The sequence below is a fragment of the Crocuta crocuta genome, unplaced genomic scaffold (assembly GCF_008692635.1).
Source record: "Crocuta crocuta isolate KB4526 unplaced genomic scaffold, BGI_CrCroc_1.0 scaffold44, whole genome shotgun sequence".
Classification (NCBI taxonomy): domain Eukaryota; kingdom Metazoa; phylum Chordata; class Mammalia; order Carnivora; family Hyaenidae; genus Crocuta; species Crocuta crocuta.
The window spans coordinates 6,670,070-6,688,216 of NW_027530179.1; the positions used below are offsets into that span (position 1 = coordinate 6,670,070).

The window sequence follows — 18,147 nt, forward strand, 5'->3', positions numbered from 1 at the left end:
AGGACTGATGTATGGCCTCGCAGTCTCCAGGTGCACACCTGTAATTCCCAATATTGCCTTTCCCTCGCCACAGCCTCCCTTTCTGTATCTGCTGCTGTCTGGTCTCCATGGGCCACAGGCCCCCATCAAAGTGCCATGTGCATGGCTGAAACCAATTGCATACAAGTGTGGTCCTCTCCTCGGGGTTGGTGTCTTTGGACTTTGAGCAGTCTCTTCTTGAGGGTGGGCTCTCCCCCAAGGTGAGTTTCTCCCATTGTGTAGAGCATTCCAAAATCAGTCTCTTGGGTTACAAAGGACCCTTTCGCTCACCTAGTTTGACCATCGTTCAGGACTCAGATCTTTACATTATGCCTCCCGAGTTTGTGCAGCCTTGACTTGGCCTCATCTAGGGAAATCCCTTCCCTGTGTATTTAGTTCATCACTTTTCTCAGTCACTGAGACAGAAATGGAACAAAACAGAACATACCTGTCCTTTCCCTCCTCGATTGTGGAGACTGTATTGTGCATAATGAGGGGGTTTATTGTTAGTGCTGGAGTATGAGCAAATGATGACTCTAAAGTAGCAGTTCTAACTTGCAACAGCCTAACCCCGCCGAAGGCAGTCCCGAGAGGCCTGAGATGCCTTGAAATCATACAGGGTGTTGTGTATATATGTGTAGTTTTGGGGGACTAGGATTTATAGGGTTCATTAGAACATCCCAAAGTTCTGTAGTCCAAAAAAGGATCTCTCAAAGAACAGCTCTTGAAGGGAAACAGGAAGGCCAAGGGAAAGCAGATGTGACATCTGTCCTGCTGACTTATCGTGTGCAAGATTTTCTCCTGCCACTTGGACCCCTCCTCTGAGGTCTCTTCCAGAGATTTCCCTCCTTCATTTCATAGACCTGCAGGACTTTTCAGTCAATCTGGGAAGCAGGACTGTTTTCCTGTTCTTACCTTTCCTGTTGATTCCCCATTCTCCTTTTGTCTCTATGTACACATGCACACAACCTTCTAGAAATGGGTAGAAGTGAATATGTATGAAGAATCTTTATAGCTTTCTCCGGCCCCAGGAGTTACTCTTCCATTATAACACACTCTGTGGGATCTGAAAATTATTCTGTTGTAATGGAATTTGGTATAATGAGTATATTTTCATTGTTCAGAATGATGTGATTGATGAGGCAGAGAAACAGTTCCTCGCCTCTGCGATGAAATTAGCAAGTTAAAAAAAAAATCCTTGGAACTATTAGGGCAAAGATTCCTAATTCTCTGTTTTATTTTCCATCACATTCCTGCCTCCTCAGATGGCATAGACCTGTTTTTTAAGGTTAATATGAATTCTGCTGAAATTTATTTGGAGGCTTAGAAAAGAATTTAGGGAGCACATTTATATATCCTAGATTGTCCCAAAGGCAGAATTCGATATTCGAAATCTTTTGTTGTGTAGGAAAAGCAAAGCTAGGGATGTGGGAGTGACAAGTATTCTTAGACAACTACTAAAGGAGAGAGAACACTGCTTTAGGAGACAGTTGTCTGGGTGCTGGCCTTAGGACTGTCCTGAACTTAAACAGGAAACTCCAGTCAAGTTGGCCTTTCTGGGTCTCATCTGTAAAGTGGGAAATAATGATGCCTGCTTTCCATGTTTTATAGACTTGTTGAGGCGCTCAAGGGAGAACAGGTATCAAAAGCTTTGTAGGCAAGATGTCTTTTCTGCTCCTGCGTCTTCTTAACGGTGCTGGTGTTTGGTTAGGAAGGTTAAGATGGAACGTTATGGGGGCATTTGGCTAGCTCAGTATGAAGAGCATGTGACTTTTGATCTCGAGTTGTGAGTTCAAGCCCCACATTGGGTGTAGAGATTACTTAAAAATAAAATCTTTAAAAAAATGAAAGGATGGGACGTTACATGGTCATACTGTTTGGTGGCAGGTTAAAATTCTCCCCCAGCGGAAAGAATACTGTTGTAATAGAGAATGTGCAGTGAGGGAGGGTCCCAAGAAGGTATGCATAGTACAGGCACGTTTTTTGTAGCCATATCAGCGAGCACAGTTGTGTGGCCCATCTCTGGAGCATGGAACTCTGTTTTTAATATTTATTCACAGTGATGAGATTTTACTTGTTCTTCTACAACCTGAAGGAAAAGAGGTTCTGCTAGAAAAGAAACAAATGTTGAGGTACAATTGTGTATATATTCTTTGTGGAACAAATCCATCCCTGTTTCCCCTGGGCTCCCAGGCCTCAGTTGTTCCTGTCTCTGAACTGTTCTTGTATAGCACGGTGTATATTGTGATCACACTCATTACCAGTTGTGCCTTTAAAGGAGGCTCAGTGTTCCTGATTCTATTTTCCATTCCTCATTAACGAACCCCTGAAGCACTTAACTCTGAAGCTACACCTTGTGAGCTCTGCTGCGGAGCCTTCTCATATTTGAATATCTAAAATAGCCGCCTTATTTCTGCTTCCGTCTAATACACAGTTCTCAAACTGTGGAGTCTCAGGGCTCCTTGATGCTCTTAAAAGTTCCAAAGAGCTTTAGTTTATGTATATCTATTGATAGTTGCCTTATTAAAACTTCTAACGAGGGGCACCTGGGTGACTCAGTTAAGTCGGTTGATTCCCGCTCAGGTCATGATCTCATAGTTTGAGATTGAGCCCTGCATTGGGGCTATGACTTCTGAAGTGAAACAAGTATTAGTTTTTCCAGTGAATGAGTGGCAGTGAAGAAAGAGTACTTTTTGCCCATTATTACTTTTGTATCATCAGTGCAAATGTCATAATGGTGACAAAGGCAAATAATCTTATTATGAAAATAGTTTTGATAGGGACCCTGTGAAAGAGTCTCAGGGCTCCACAGGCCACACTTTGAGAACCACTGATCCGGTACATGCTCAGGGCATTGAGAATCTTTTCCCCCTAGATGGCTATTTTGAGAACACCCTTTCCTTCAGAAGTTTTAAAGCTCCAAAATCCTTCACTCAATAAAAGCACCTATTATGTGTTAAGGAATTAACATGAGATAAGATACAATCTAATCTCTAATAATTGGAGGGGGTTGCAACGTAAGGGGAGAAAATTGATAATTGAGTTAAAATGTATGATCTGTTTAAAAAGAAATTAAAGAAAATAACAAAGGGAATGCTAAATTTTAGATTTTACTTTGAGCCCTTGAACGACATGGCAGATCTTCCCCAAGTCAATTGCCACGTCCTTTCCTTCCGTTATCAAACCTCTTAAAAATGTCCAGGTTAATTACCTTTAAACATGTTTTTACACTTAAGTATGCTTGGCTGCAGGCATTGTGGTTTCATGCTTACACACCTACTCGCTGTTCCTCCTTTCTTATTTTGGTGTTATTCTTTAGCTTTTGTGCTTCTCTACTTCATGTTGACAAGGGTGCAGCTTTGAACCAGTGTAGCCAATAACCTGTTTTTGTTTTCCTTGTCCTTCTATTTACATGTAAGCCTTTACCTGCTTTAGCCTTGTGTTAGGTGATGTAACCCTGTAGGTCTGTTACTTGTAATTTGTTGGGTGGGTGGGGAGGTAAGGTCAGAACAATGCAGCCTCTCTGGAAGAAGCCTTTTTAGAGGCAGAAAAAGCCTAGTAGAAATCGCGGTTGTTTTCTTGTGGTCTCCATCCCTACCATCTGCTGAATTTAAGTCTTTGGCTGTGAACCTCTTCCTTGGGGGGGATTTCCATAAAACAGCTGGGTCCCGCCAGGGTCATCAGTGGCATAAAACAGCTGGGTCCCGTCTGGGTCATGAGTGGCAAAAGTCAGACGCGTGCTCACTCGTCTGGGAGCCAACAGTAACTTTTGCAAACGCTGCCACTGGAAACTCCCGAGTTCGGAGGCTGCTGCTTTTCCAAAGGGCACAGTTAACGATAACTTAATCTTTTAACATAACAAAACAAAAACGGAGACCGAATAGTGAGAAGGGTTTTCCCTAGTTGTCAGTGGGGACAGATGTTAAAGTAGCTCCAAAAAATGTGCGGAGAACTAATGTAGAATTCCTTCACTGTTCCGCGGGCTGAAGTGCTGGGGAGAAGGGGGCGGAGACGGGCTCGGAGAGTCTCTGGCCCTTTAAGGAGGAGGGACAGCCTTAAGACTGTACCTTTAAGAGTCTCTTTGTCTGGAAACCTCCTTATTTACCCTCCTGTGCTTCAACCAAACTTCGACCCGCGATTCACAACGCCCTTCTACGCCGCCGCCCGTTACGCCAGGCTCAAATTGGCCGCACGTTGGTGGCTAACCCTAAACTTTGCGCCCGCGGCGCGAACCCTCGGAGAGGCAGTCTGTGTCGCGGTCGGGGCCCAGCGCTGCGCCGTTGGCNAGGGGAGAAGGGAAGGAAGGCTGGGGGGGGGTTGGGGGGGAACGGGTCTGAGAATGAGATGAGGAGGATTAAGGGGAGAAAGGGTTAGCTGGCTGGGAGAGGAGGAGTGGGAAAAAGCCAGCCAAGGAGGTGGGAAGGAGGCAAAACCCAGGGTGGGTGTCAAGGAAGCCGGCAGGGAATGAGGTTAGGAAGACCCAGGCTGGGGTTAGGTGTAAGAGCACGGGTTTGAGGAGGAGAGCTTTGTAGGGGATGGTAGCAGGGTGAGGGTGCTGGGGTAAGAGTTGGAAGTGGAAGGCAAGGAGGGGCAGAGCTGGGGTGATAGTTGGGAGTAGAGGAGAGAGAGTGATTAAGAGCCAGACGTGACAAGGGTGTGAACTAGTGCAGAGCGAGAGGAGCTGAAGGACTAGGACTCGCGGTGGGGTGGGAATCGTGAGGTTCTGAGAAAGGTAGGGATTAGTGGGTGGGCGATGGGTGTAAATTCTTGAAAGTGAGGGCGGGTGAAAGAGACACCGGACGAGTACCAGGTGGAGTTAGGAATAAGCGTAGTGGAAGGGTGAAAGGAAACCGAGATGAGAGGTGGGGCGTTAATAGGACCATTCTGGGACCAGACAAGCTGAAAGGAGAAGAGAGAGAGTAAGGGGGTAAAGAAGTGATGGCGGTCTGGGACAGAGTAACGGGGGAATTCTGTTAATTGACGGGGTTTAGCCAGATCCAAGGTAAAAACAATGAGGTGGAGACAGACACAGGGCTGAAAGCGGATGGTGAGAGGAGCAAGGAAGAGCTGGGCCCCGGGATTTAAAGGATGAGATGGGGTGTAAGGGAAGAGAACAGGGTTAAGGGAAGCCAGAGAAGTCCTGCCGGAGGAAGAACTGGGCTAGCCTGCACAGGGGTGGGACTCAAACGTGCACGTTGTGGGGAGATGCTCCCGAAGGTCTGCCTGGGTCAGGGCACAGGTGCTGTAGTGAAGGATCAAGTGTAGGGAGCCTTTGGTGCAGAAGAGGAGGAATCATGGTGAGTGAAAAGAGACCCAGAGATAGGGGTAAAAACTGAAGAGTCAGAGTGGACTGGGTTGAGGGTGGGGGTCATGTGGAGGGAAGGAATTCTTTGTTGAGGAGAGAACTGTTAAGTGTTTTGAAATTGTGAGTTCTTTTGTCCGTAAAAGTAGGAAGTTCCAGACACCTTTTTTCCCCTTCAAGGTATCTTGAATCTGCTTCTACCCTTCATTGCTTTTAATTCGACTTTGATGTCCACTTTGAAAAGATGAGACCCATTTTGATTTGATTGTGTTCTTCTGTGAATGATGAAGCGTCAGCTCAGTGCTGAAAACCTCTGCATTTTGCTGGTGTTGTGATAATGGGAATACGGGTTGTATTTATGTACAGTGTGGCTGTGCCTGTGTAGTGTGATAGTGTTGTGTTGTACAAGGGTTGTACCTGACAGCACTGGGCAGAGTGCTTTATCGACAGCATTTCCATTTTCAATAGAGAGCCCACTGTTGTGGAGATCGAGGAAGATGAACATCTTTTTGTTTTGATTAATCAACTAGATTTCTGCCTAATTGTTTTTTGGTGGCTGGAGAATATTGAGAAATCATTTCAGAAGAAGACAAATAACCAACCAGGGAAGTTTGCTGGGGAGGAGATTTAAAATCCAGACAGTGAGGGCGTTGAGTTCCTAAGCTGCCTTTAGCTTTACGTGGGACATTTCACACTACAGTAGGTAACTCACTCATTTAACTAAACGGAGTAAAAAAAGGGAAGTTTGTAGAATAGTAGAGGATTTTAGAGTGGGACTTCTTTTCTAGGTTAAATAATGATTTCATGGGTAGTTTTTATCATGAAAAAGCCTCTCTGTGGTAATGCAAGCTGGAGCCCTGGACAGCTCCACTTCCTCTCCTGTTTTGTAGTTGTGAATAAAGAAAGCCGTGTTAATACTAATTTCCTAAAAGCTTTTGATTTTTAAGACACCTCTGGAAATTAAAAGGTAGTCGAGAAGTTTGGGACAAAATTTAGATTATTCATACTGAGTGTTTTGTTTTGATTATTTTTATTCTGAAGCTTTTAGCTGAGACTATAAACGATTATTACTTTTTATTTGATGATGCTATAATTTAGGATAGCTATAATTAACTTAAGGAAAAAGTGCAAATTGATCTTGAGGATCTTATTTGAGGTTATTTCATTAGTGTGCATTCAGATACACGAAGATAACTTTTTTTTTCAAAGTTGTGTAAATTTCGAATTGCCATGGTTTTGTGGGTGTCTGTGTAAGTAGCGATGAATGGTTAGACCGGTGGCATTTGTAACAGTAAAATTGTGTTTTGATTAGTGGATAGCAGAAACACTGGTTATTAATATATGTCAATAACTTAGAACCTAAAATCTATCTGGATTCAGCTGCTGTGTTCATGGAATCTGGACTCTCGTGAGCAGATATTCAAGGTGACTACATTGATTTTGTAATTTAACAGGAGATTTTTGAAAATTACTATTTTTGCTGCTCAATTTCAAGAGGATTAGTCTGAAACGTTAACTTTCAAGCTGAAGAGTAACTTTTCTATGAGGTACCTGTTTCTGTAGGATATTTGTGCATATTCCCTTGCTGTCTAGATTATGTTTGGCATTACTATTAGGCTGTACTCTGTTTATGGTACTGACGTTTTAATAGTGTAGTTGTTTTATACATGATGTCTTTATATAAATTATTTTAGACTTATGTGATGTTGATGAATAAGAAAATCGATGAACTGTATGGTCACCCAAGGAAAGGGTCCATTTGGGTCCTGTCTTTTGTTCCTATGTGCTGCTATAGTGTGCTAAATCACTAATTCTCTTTGAGAATGGTTATTTCTCAGTTGATATTTCTAAGACTGAAAATGGATAATCTTTTAGTTCAAATAATACTGTTCATCAATAAGGATCCCAGTGATAAATGTAAGCTTTGTTTTCATTTGTTTATCAAGTAAATTCTACTCAACAGAACTTTATTTTGGTTATAATCTTATTTGTTAAGCAAAAAGCTTCTAAGTTACGTGTTTGGATTTGAATGAATAGGTTGTACCTACTTATATGTTTTTCTGATTAATCGTAGATTCTTTGGATGGGAAGAGACCTTGAAAGGACCTCTAGTTTATCCTGCAACTTCAGTCAATATCCCACTTAAATCATCCCAGGTAGATAAAAATTTATCCTATTTTCATAAATCTTCAGAGATAATGTGGCAACCTCTGTAGATAATCTTTTCTGGTATTTAATTATTTTCTCTGTTAGGGCAATCTGCCTTCTTTTTTTTTTTTTAATTAAAAAAATTTTTTTTAATTTCTTTCTGAGAGACTGAGAGAGACAGCAGGGGAGGGTCAGAGAGAGAGGGAGACTCAGAATCCAAAGCAGGCTCCAGGCTCTCAGCTAGCTGTCAGCACAGAGCCCGATGCAGGGCTTGAACCCAGGAGCCGTGAGATCATGACGTGAGCCGAAGTCAGCTGCCAACCGACTGAGCCACCCAGGTGCCCCTAACTAGCATGTACCTAATGCTGTAATTTTGTTTGTTCCCTGTTGCCTCAGTCTCAGTTTTTGAGTAAAAATATTTGCTTACTATAATATTAAGAAGACCCTAGTTCTTCACAAACTTAATGGTAGTAGCTGCCCATGTCTATGCTTTTACACCAGCCACTGTTGTAAGCTCTTTGCAGACTAACTCATTCACTCCTCACAGCAATCCTGTGAGGTTGGAACCATCACTGTTCCTGTTTTATGCGTGATGAAATAAAGACTGCTTCAGATTCAAGGGCTTTTAATCATCTAATAAAACCTCAAGGTTACACTCACTTTTTTCTTTTCTTTTTTCTTTTTTTTTTTTTTTTAAGTTAGTAGAATTCTACCAAGTAGTGGGGATAAGATTTGAACCTTGGCATTTTGCAGGCAGTCTGTGTGCTCTGGGATTCCCTCTACTTGATTGTTGTGAAGTGATTGGCCACCACGCTCTTCTCCAGATTAAACAGTGCTGGTTTATTTTATCCCTTGACCTGTTTTGTTTGCCAGTCCTTAAATAATTTCTGTGGTTCTGTTATTAACCTTTCCTAACTTGCTTTCTAGGTGGGGAACCTGGGACAAACACCTTAAGGGCTATGTTTATTGCAAAGGTTACATAAGGGCTCTTACATGCCCTTGTGTTCTCATTAAAAAATTGCATTCATAAAAAATCCAAAACCAATAAAATGCCTAACGGCGTTGCAGATAAATGGTTACCTATCTACCTTTTTCACATACTACAAAAAAGGACTTGTTATGGACCATACAGGTTTGCACTTGAGGGATTGTTGCCCATTGAGGAAAAGCAGAACTCTAGTTTTAGTGCAGATATCCCTAAGTAAAATCTGTTCAGACCCTCTTTGGTTTTTCACTGTCTTCTCTTTATGGGTGTTTGTGTAAGTAATATACTAAGTATATTTATGTATGCTTTAATTTGGTTAAACAGATGGACTCACTCTATTTTTATTATTAAGACTTCTTTTTTTTTTTTTTTTTAGTTTTGAGAGAGACAGAGACCGAGTGTGAGTGGGGAAGGACAGAGAGAGAGGGGGACACAGAATCTGAAGCAGGCTCCAGGCTCTGAGCTGTCAGCCCAGAACGCCATGCAGGCTCTAACCCACAAACTATGAGATCATGACCTGAGCTAAAGTCAGAAGTTTAACCAACTGAGCCACCCAGGCGCCCCAGGACTTCATTTTTTTTTTTTTTTTTTTTTTTAGAGCAGCCTTAGGTTCTTAGCAAAAATGAGAGGAAGGTGCAGAGATTTCCTGTATACCCCCATCCCCCACACATGCACAGCCTCCCCCATTATCAGCAGTCCTCACCAGAGTGGTTCATTTGGTGTAGTTGATCTACTTATTTTTTTAAAATAACCAGTAATTAGTGTTTACTAAGTGCCCAGCATGAGCTAAGCATGTGAATTGTTTGAAACTCTCAACAGCCCTGTGAGAGAGCTTCTGTTGTTAATACTCTGTGTGTGTGTGGCTTTTGAGATGTGTACAGTGTTTCAAGCTTATAGAAAAATTGCAAAGATGCTACAAGGAACTTCTCTATACACTTACATTTGCCAATGGTTTTCATTTCGCCCCATTTGCTTTATCATTTTCTTTCACTAGAGTATCTTTCAGGTAAATTTGGAAAAAAAAAAGAAAGTGGACAGGAAGGCCCTAATTTTTAAAATGAAAAGGGAAGAACCTTTTGAATGTATCAGCAAGTTAGTATGTTTGATTTTAGTTAATCTTATGAGGCGAAGGAATCTCAAGGTTGAATTGAGAGTGGTTTTGGGGGGATTATGGTTTATTTTCTTCAGTGTGTTTTGAAAAACATTCTCTTACCTGTGAACAACAAGTTTGTAGGCCCTTCCCTCATCAGCAAAAATCGTGTCGCGGTGTACATCTCTGTTGGGGACCTTCTTGGTTCTGGCATGGTGTGTTCACTCACAAGGGCGTCCTCAGGGTGTGGTAGCTGTTAATGGTGTACGGGTGATTATTATGTGGAAGCAGGAGCCATCCTCACCGTGACTGCAACAGATATAGGTGAAATACATATCTTGAAGATCTTTACGTAGCATCAAGGAGCTGGAAGAGAGCTAAGTGCAAAATGCACTTCCTTAAGAACACTGGTTGCAGTTAATACAAATAGATGTGCCTCATGGTAGAGGGATGAATATAAATATCTTAATGCACTATTACCTTCCCCCAAAATAAACTTAAATTTTGGCAGTCATTTCAGTTGTCATCATATATGGAGATTTAATTGACCCCATCCCTGCTACTATCTTCTAGCTCATCCTCAATTCTTATTAAAGTGGTAGCCAGTCCATTTCATAAAAGCATGACCTACAAAGTGAGGCCTGTTCAATTTCAGTGAAAGGACTGTTAGCTGTATTCTGATGTATGTAGAACACAGCACTTGTGGCCTCCCCCCCCCACCTCTTTAAGTGATCATCGAGGCTATGAAATATAGCTCCTTATTAAAGCTGATTGTAATAATTAGAAACACTTAGCTTTCATAAGGACGAGAAAATTACAAATTATTTGGAAAGCATTCTTTCTAGTCATGCAGTATTGTTTCTGAGACATGGGCAGTTTTTAAAGACTATAATACTGTTTCTTTGCCATTTACATGTTAATAGAAGTCTGAAAAGTGAGGCGCTCACATGTTAATAGAAGTCTGAAAAGTGAGGCGCTCTTCTGAAATTTTCAGGGTTGTTTTTTTATTATATGTCAAGTTGTAAACAGCATTCTGTGACAGGTATTTTCTTTCTTTGTCTTCTGTTGAGCTAATTAGTAATTTACACTCTAGTAACATCTCTTCCAGCCTCACTGTGTGAAAATGCCTGCTACTTTGTGCCTTCCATGCAGCCCGGGCTGGCAAATGACTTGGGGGCAGACGTTGGTTACCACATCAGAAGGATCAAGGATAACATTTATTTTTGTATTGTGTTGTTATAAATGTACAGGGTTTTGTATACGCCCTGCGACTGTCGCCCTGGCCACTCCACCCCCATTCAAATAGGAGTGTTACAACCTCCTCTAATCCAGAGCTGCTATCCTTGATTCAACTTTGGATTGTTTTCTCTTCTGTCCCCCACCCCCACCCTAACACTGTGGGATTTGGGAAGGATTAGCAGGACAGCCTGGCCGAGTTCAGAGCCCAGGAAGCTAGTCTTCATTGCGCCCTCCCATTGTCAGAGCATAGAGCTTCTTGTTGCCTTTAGAACCCAACAGTGCTCCTCTCATTGGGCAAGTTGTGTGAGGGGTGGGAGCGCAGCTCTTTTGTTCGTGGGTTAGGGAGATGCTTTCCTATGATACTTGTATCCCTCCAGAGGAAGGATAGGCCCTACCGTTGTGTCAGCTTTTTCAAAATGCAGCCATGAGTGACTGAAAGAGAATTTATAGCCTGCCTTTAGCTTTTTGTTACACTGGTGTTCTGCTCTTTCCTGCCCACTGCTCTATCTCTCTTTGCCAGTCTCTGACAAGGGAAAGAGGGTATGTGGTATCTGTCATGTGCTCATGGGCCTAGGCCATGTGGACATAGAAAAGTAGAAAGTTTTTGACTTTGAAATAAAGTCTTAAGTATCAGTTCTATGAAGAATATAAATTTTAATTGAGAATTAAAGGACGAGTAGAGAGAGGTTTACTGATATATCAGTTTTGAGCCAAAACCTTTCTAGGATGCTAGATAATTTATGGTACTTATTTTTGCATTTATAGATACTAATTTATCAGGGTAATAAGGTCAAAGTTTCTGTTAGAGCTAATTAGAGTCTCCTGTTTCCTGGAGGTGGCCACAAAGAAAATTAGGTAAGAAAATGTGTGAATAGCTCACTTCAGCCATCATTGCTAATAGTACTGTAATCATAGGCATCCAGCCCTTGACAGTGAATTAGCATTCATGAACAGAAGACATCACATTTATGTAAGCAGTTATAGAGTATGTGGGAGTTATATTAGTGTTTTGTTTTCATAATCTAAAATGTTTAGAATATCCCTATGGATGAGCCATTGCTAACATCTACTTCTCATATTCTCATCTTTCTGTGTTCTAATACAGCTACCTATATCAGTTGTCTTAGTTATATTGGATGTTCATGGCTACACACTAATTATACTCATGCCTAACGTCTCTAAGAGGTCAAAGGTCAGATTAATAAGCAACATTTCATTCAAAACAAAATATCATTTGAAGTAGGCATCACACAGAGGAGTGTCATGAGTAAGTAAGGATGCCAAGTGAATACATGGCTGTGGAATTAATATACTCTTAAACAATATTTCTTTTCTTTTTAATTTTTTAAAAATGTTTTATTTACTTCTGAGAGAGAGAGACAGCATGAACAGGGGAGGGTCAGAGAGAGAGGGAGACACAGAATCCAAAGCAGACTCCAGGCTCTGAGCTAGCTGTTAGCACAGAGCCCGACGTGGGGCTCGAACCCATGAACCGTGAGATCATGACCTGAGCCAAAGTTGGACGCTTAACCGACTGAGCCACCCAGGTGCCCCTTAAACAGTTTCTAAATATATGGCATAGCTTGAAGAAATGATAACTATTTGAAGTGAAAGGTTAGTGTGCTTTAATGAAGAGATGAAACTCATTTGTGATCGGCATCCTTGTCTATTTCATGCTTAAGTCCCAGGTTGGTTAGATATTAACCTGTCTCCCCAGTTTCACTGTTAATGTGCTTCTTGAATTGTTTTTCTCCATAGATAGTTCAGCTTAGCCTACAACTATTAAATTCAATATATTCAATATTCAAATAAATTCAAAATCTATTTAAGCTGTGAGTTTAGTAATCATTTAAATAAATATAAAATAAAACATATAATTGCCACTTTTTGCCCGTCAGATTGGAAGACGATGGTAGTCAGTAGTGGATAAGGATGTGGGGAAGTTGGGGGCACCATAGTGGCTCAGGCGGTTAAGCATCCGACTCCTGATTTTGGCTCCGGTTGGTGAGACTGAGTTCTGCGTCGGGCTGTGTGCTGACAGCATGGAGCCTGCTTGGGATTCTCTCCCCGCCAACTCCCCCGATCTCCCCCTGTGCTCTCTTTCTCTCAAAATAAAGTAATAAACATTAAAAAAAAAGGATGTGGAGAAGTTGGAACTCACACACTGTTGGTGGGAATGTAAGTTTCCTTGGAGGTAGATTTGGCAGTGTCTATTGGCATGTAAAATGTGCTTTCCCTGTGACCCATCAACTCCACTTCTAGAAATTTGTCCTATGGATATATTCATACACTTGCATGAAAAATAGGAATACAAAGGTTTTCTTTATAGCGTTGTTATAGCAAGAAAAAATGACACGTGATAGTTCTACACAATGGAATACCATTAAGCTGTTAGGAATGCGATGGATCTCTATTTGCTAATATAGAAAGACATCCCCTATTAAATATTAACTAATTTATTTTTAAATACACCTGGAAGCTCTTATTTATGTATGTATGTGATCTCTATACCCAGTACAGGGCTTGAATTCATGACCCCAAGATTAAGAGTCGATGCTCTACCAACTGAACCAGGAATGTGCCCCTGTTAAATGATATTTATATTTTTATTTTTAAAAGTGTGTGTGTGTGTGTATATATATACACACACACACACACACATATATTTAAAATATTTATTTATTTTGAAAGAGAGCGTGTGAGTAGGTGAGAGGGGCAGAGAGACAGAATCCCAACCAGGCTCTGTGCTGTCAGTGCAAGGCCTGACACCGGGGCTCAATCTCCTGAACCGTGAGATCATAACCTGAGCTGAAATCAGACTTGGACACTTTGAGCCACCCAGGTGCCCCTGTGTTTTTTTTTGTAATGTTTATATATTTATTTTGAGGGCATTTTGTTAATTGTTTTCTGTATGTCTTAAAGCTTTCTTGTCTCTTTTCCTTCTGTTTTGTTGATTTTTGTAGTGATATGTTTTATTCCTTTCTCATTTCCTTAACTCGCTTCATTTCCCTAATTTTGCTTAACTGACTGAACTGCCCAGGCACCCCTAAACTGTATTTTGTTTTAAAGTCATGTGGGGCGCCTGGGTGGCTTAGTCGGTTAAGCGTCCGACTTTCACTTAGGTCATGATCTCGCGGTTCGTGGGTTCGAGCCCCGCGTCGGGCTCTGTGCTGACTGCCAGCTCAGAGCCTGGAGCCTATTTCAGAGTCTGTATCTCCCTCTCTCTCTGACCCTCCCCTGCTCACGCTGTCTCTCTCTCCTAGAAATAAATAAAAATATTAAAAAAAAATAAAATAAAATAAAGTCATGTTACAGGACAATATGTGTAGAATATTTCTATTTTCATAAACTGTAAGAACTATCATTGAGGTATTCCCTATTTTCAGAGAAGATATTCACTTTTTACTCTATATACTTCTATAATGTTTATTTTTAATAAGCATGTGAGGAAGGGGTTAAGTGAGAACATCTTCATTTGGGAATTTTCTGTAGTAGTAGGGGAGGAAATGGAGGCTGGCCAGAGAAAAGAACCGCTCCATTCATATGAGATGTATCAGTCAAGTTTTTGAGTCAGAACTGAGGACTGGAGTGGCAGAAAGGGAGATATAATGGAATTGAGATCATTTTGTGGAGGTCTTACAGGCAGTGATAAAGAGCCTGCATTTGATGTGAAAAATGATCTATAAAATGGAGATGATAATAGTACCTAGTCCATTGGCAGAGACTGATGCATAGTAAGTATGCATCATTAGCTATTATTATTGAATAAAAATGCATTCTTTTGTAAGCCTGAATAAATTAATGTGTGGCCTTTTATTATGTGTGTTCATGCTTCTGCTGACCCCTCTGACAGACCACATAGCTTGTGTGTCTTTCCAGAAGTACCGATGGTTGCCCCAGCCATTTGTGTTCTTCACCTTTCATCCTCCCATCTGCCAACTGTTAGTATCAAACACTGAAGGGTTACAATTTTATTTATTTATTTACTTTCAATGTTTGTTTATTTTGAGAGAGAGACAGAGACAGTGGGGGAGGAGGGAGGGAGAGAGAGAGAGAGAGAGAGAGAGAGAGAGAGAGAGAGAATCCCAAGCAGGCTCCACGCTACTGTGAGATCACGACCTGAGCCAAAATCATGAGTCAGACACTTAACCAACTGAGCCACCCAGGTGCCCCCTCATGGGTTACACTTTCAGAGCTTTAGACATATGATGTCCTCCAAGTTGGTATTGGTTTGTTTACCAGTATTATCTTGTATACTAGTTAACATTGGGAGTTTGGGGAAAAAAAGAGGGGAACAGGTAATTTGGATGGAAAACGTCTTTTCTGTGCCCATGGGATTTGGAATAGATAATGTCACTTTGCACTGAATGTGTTCATCAGTTTTTGTTAGCAGTGCAGTGTAAATGAGCATATTAGCTACAACACCTACATTGGCAGCCAGCAGTCTCCTTGTGAATCCTCTTAGAAAACAGAAGTCTGGCAAGAAGTATTCTTGAGCAGTTGAAATGTCTTTGGGGAAATTATGAAGGGCAAATAAAGTAGGAAAAATTTCTCCTCCCCCAAAAAGTTGTTTCACAGCTGAAAGCCAGGAGAAAAGACGTTTTACTTGTGGACTGAGATGTGACCGTGTCATTGGCAGGACTTCAGAGTTCATTCTGTATTTCAGCTTCTCATTTAAGTTTGTCATTTAAAGACTTTAAAGGTATATTCAGATTTCATGAAAAAAAATTACAAAACTATTTTAAGAATGATGAATTTCTCACTTTATAGTATACATATTGTAATGTAAATTATTTTTTTAAAAAATTTTTAATGTTTTATTTATTTCTAGGAGAGAGAGACAGCGTGAGCAGGGGAGGGTCAGAGAGAGAGGGAGTCACAGACTCTGAAACAGGCTCCAGGCTCTGAGCTAGCTGTCAGCACAGAGCCCGATGCGGGGCTCGAACCCACGAACCGCGAGATCATGACCTAAGCGAAAGTCGGACGCTTAACTGACTAAGCCACCCAGGCGCCCCTGTAATGTAAATTATTTTTCCTTTCCACTTCCAGTTAAAATGTATCTTAAAGCATGTCTTTTTGAGGTTTTAAAATAAAAACCTTGAGCAGAAATAACAAGAGAAGTTTATATTTAAACACAGTACTTGGCACTTAAGAGGTGTTCAGTAAATTTTTATCAAATATTAATGTGTGCATGAATGAAAAATATTTTGAATTTGAACTTCATACCCTGTGATTTGGGCACAGTCAAGCATTGGTGTATAAAGGTCCTTTGTTCAGTCCCCATTTCCATGCCTATTTTCCTCTCCCACCCCATAAGCACCGTCTCTAATGTGTTTGATGTATGTCCTTAATTCTATATGCATCTATCTAGAATGTTTAGTGATTTGGGTGGAGGTCCTTTAATTCTAAAACTTTTCATTATACTGCACTGTTGCAGAATTTGACTATAGGATTCTGCCTGTAAAAATGCTTTAGCTCTGGGGCACCTGGCTAGTTCAGTTGGTGGAGCATGTGGCTCTTGATCTTGGGGTTCTGAGTTCAAGCCCGTGTTGGGTGCAGAGATTGCTTAAAAATAAAATCTTTAGGAGCAACCCAGGTGGCACAGTCAGTTAAGCATCTGACTCTCGGTTTTGGCTCAGGTCATGATCTCATGGTTTGTGGGTTCAAGCCCTACACCCGGCTCTGTGCTGGCAGTATAGAGCCTACCTGGGATTCTCTCCTCTCTCTGCCCTTTCCCCCTTGTTGTTCCTTCTCTCTCTCTCTCTCTCTCTGTCTCTCTCCCACCCCCAATAAATAAATAAGCTTTAAAAAACCGAAATACTTAAAAAACAGTGTTCTAGCTCTTACTCTGGTTTTCCTTTTTTCACTCAACACTGTTTTAAGATCTGTGAATGTTTTTAGAAGTACGCTTAGCTAATTGCTCCGACCTGTAGCACGCTATTACTCCGTGGTCTGCCTCCATTCCCATAGCGATGGGGTGCCTAGGCTACCATAAGCAGTGCTACAAATAACAGTCTTGTTTGTGTTTGTTATGGACACGGGGAGGATTTGTTTGGGATACAAGCTCAGGAGCGGCATTGTAGCACGGGTCCTGACAGGCTGCTGCGTGGTGGATCAGTGCGCACACCTCATGGGCATTGAGTTCTCCGCCTCGCAGCACTTGCTATTGTCCGCGGTTCGAATTTTCGCTATTTAATTATGTCTTATTTTAGTTTACATTTTCTAGTTACTAGTGAGTTTGAACATTTCTTCATATTTTAGTTAGCTGTTTCCCTTCTGTGAAAGAAGCATGAAAGAAGAAACAAAACATTTTTAAAAAAATTTATTGAAGTATAATTGACATAAAACATGTTAGTTTCAGGTATATAACATGATTTGCTATTTGTATATATTGTGAAATGATCACCTACAATAAGTCTAGTTAACATCACCATACATTGTTATAAAATGTTTTTTTCTTGTAGCGTAGATTTTTTCCTACTGTCTTGCTAATTTGCTGTAAGAATAGATCTGAATTAGCATTTTATTATTATTTCAAAGCTGGAGGAGCTCTTGGTTATGCATTACATTTTATAAGATACTAATGTGTTTTCTCAAACTTCAAAAAGGATTCTTCATACTTTATGTGGAACCGTAGAGTATTGTTTTTTTCTTGATTCCAAGAGACTGAAACGAATGTGTTTTTATGCATTCAACTTGAAGGCTGTACAGTATGCTACAATTAAGCCACCCTGCTAATTCATCTCTTCCCATGGTCTTCATTTATGTTGAAAGGAGAGCAAAGTTCTTAGCAGAGTAGATTAGGTGGGAGAGTGGCTTCATTACAGTAGTTTAAAAAGATCTCCCCTGACCACAAATCAGTGGATTATCAGAGAATATTAGATCCAGCTATTTCCCACGTGTACAGTCTCCCTAGATGTCAGAAAACTGAGTAAATGGTGGGCGGCACCTTCTCTACTTGTCTATTTATTGAAGAGCCCAACACTTGATTATAAGTATGATTTTAACATTCATTGAACAGAAGTAGATAATGTTAAATATGATGAACGAACACTATTTTAGATGCACTTGCTGTGAGAGAGCAGTAGAAAATCTACATGTTTTAATTTTTACAGTGTTTGGAGATAGAGATAGAGAAGAGCATATTTCCTGAGATGCCGTTTCTTAGAGGCTTATTTATTAGTCATTTCAGGTTTGCGCATGAATCCCACTACTGTTTGTTTCAGTGGTTAGGAAAGGCTGAATAACCCTGACACAAAATGTTGACTTGTTTCAACAAATCCGCAGTATTGGCGTTTTCCTGAGGAAACAGTTGTGTCTTAACCGTTTTCATTTCTTAACCAAAATGTGATGCAGTCAAGTTAT

General features: G+C 40.9%; 1 protein-coding gene across 1 annotated transcript in view; it reads left to right on the forward strand.

Annotated features, from left to right (window-relative positions):
* The first annotated feature begins 4,454 nt into the window (after nucleotides 1-4,454).
* USP49 (ubiquitin specific peptidase 49) overlaps nucleotides 4,455-18,147 on the forward strand; it is an 83,017-nt gene continuing 69,324 nt past the window's right edge. The window contains 2 exon segments of the mRNA XM_077764974.1: nucleotides 4,455-5,315; nucleotides 7,395-7,476. The gene's annotated coding sequence lies outside the window, so the exon portion shown is untranslated.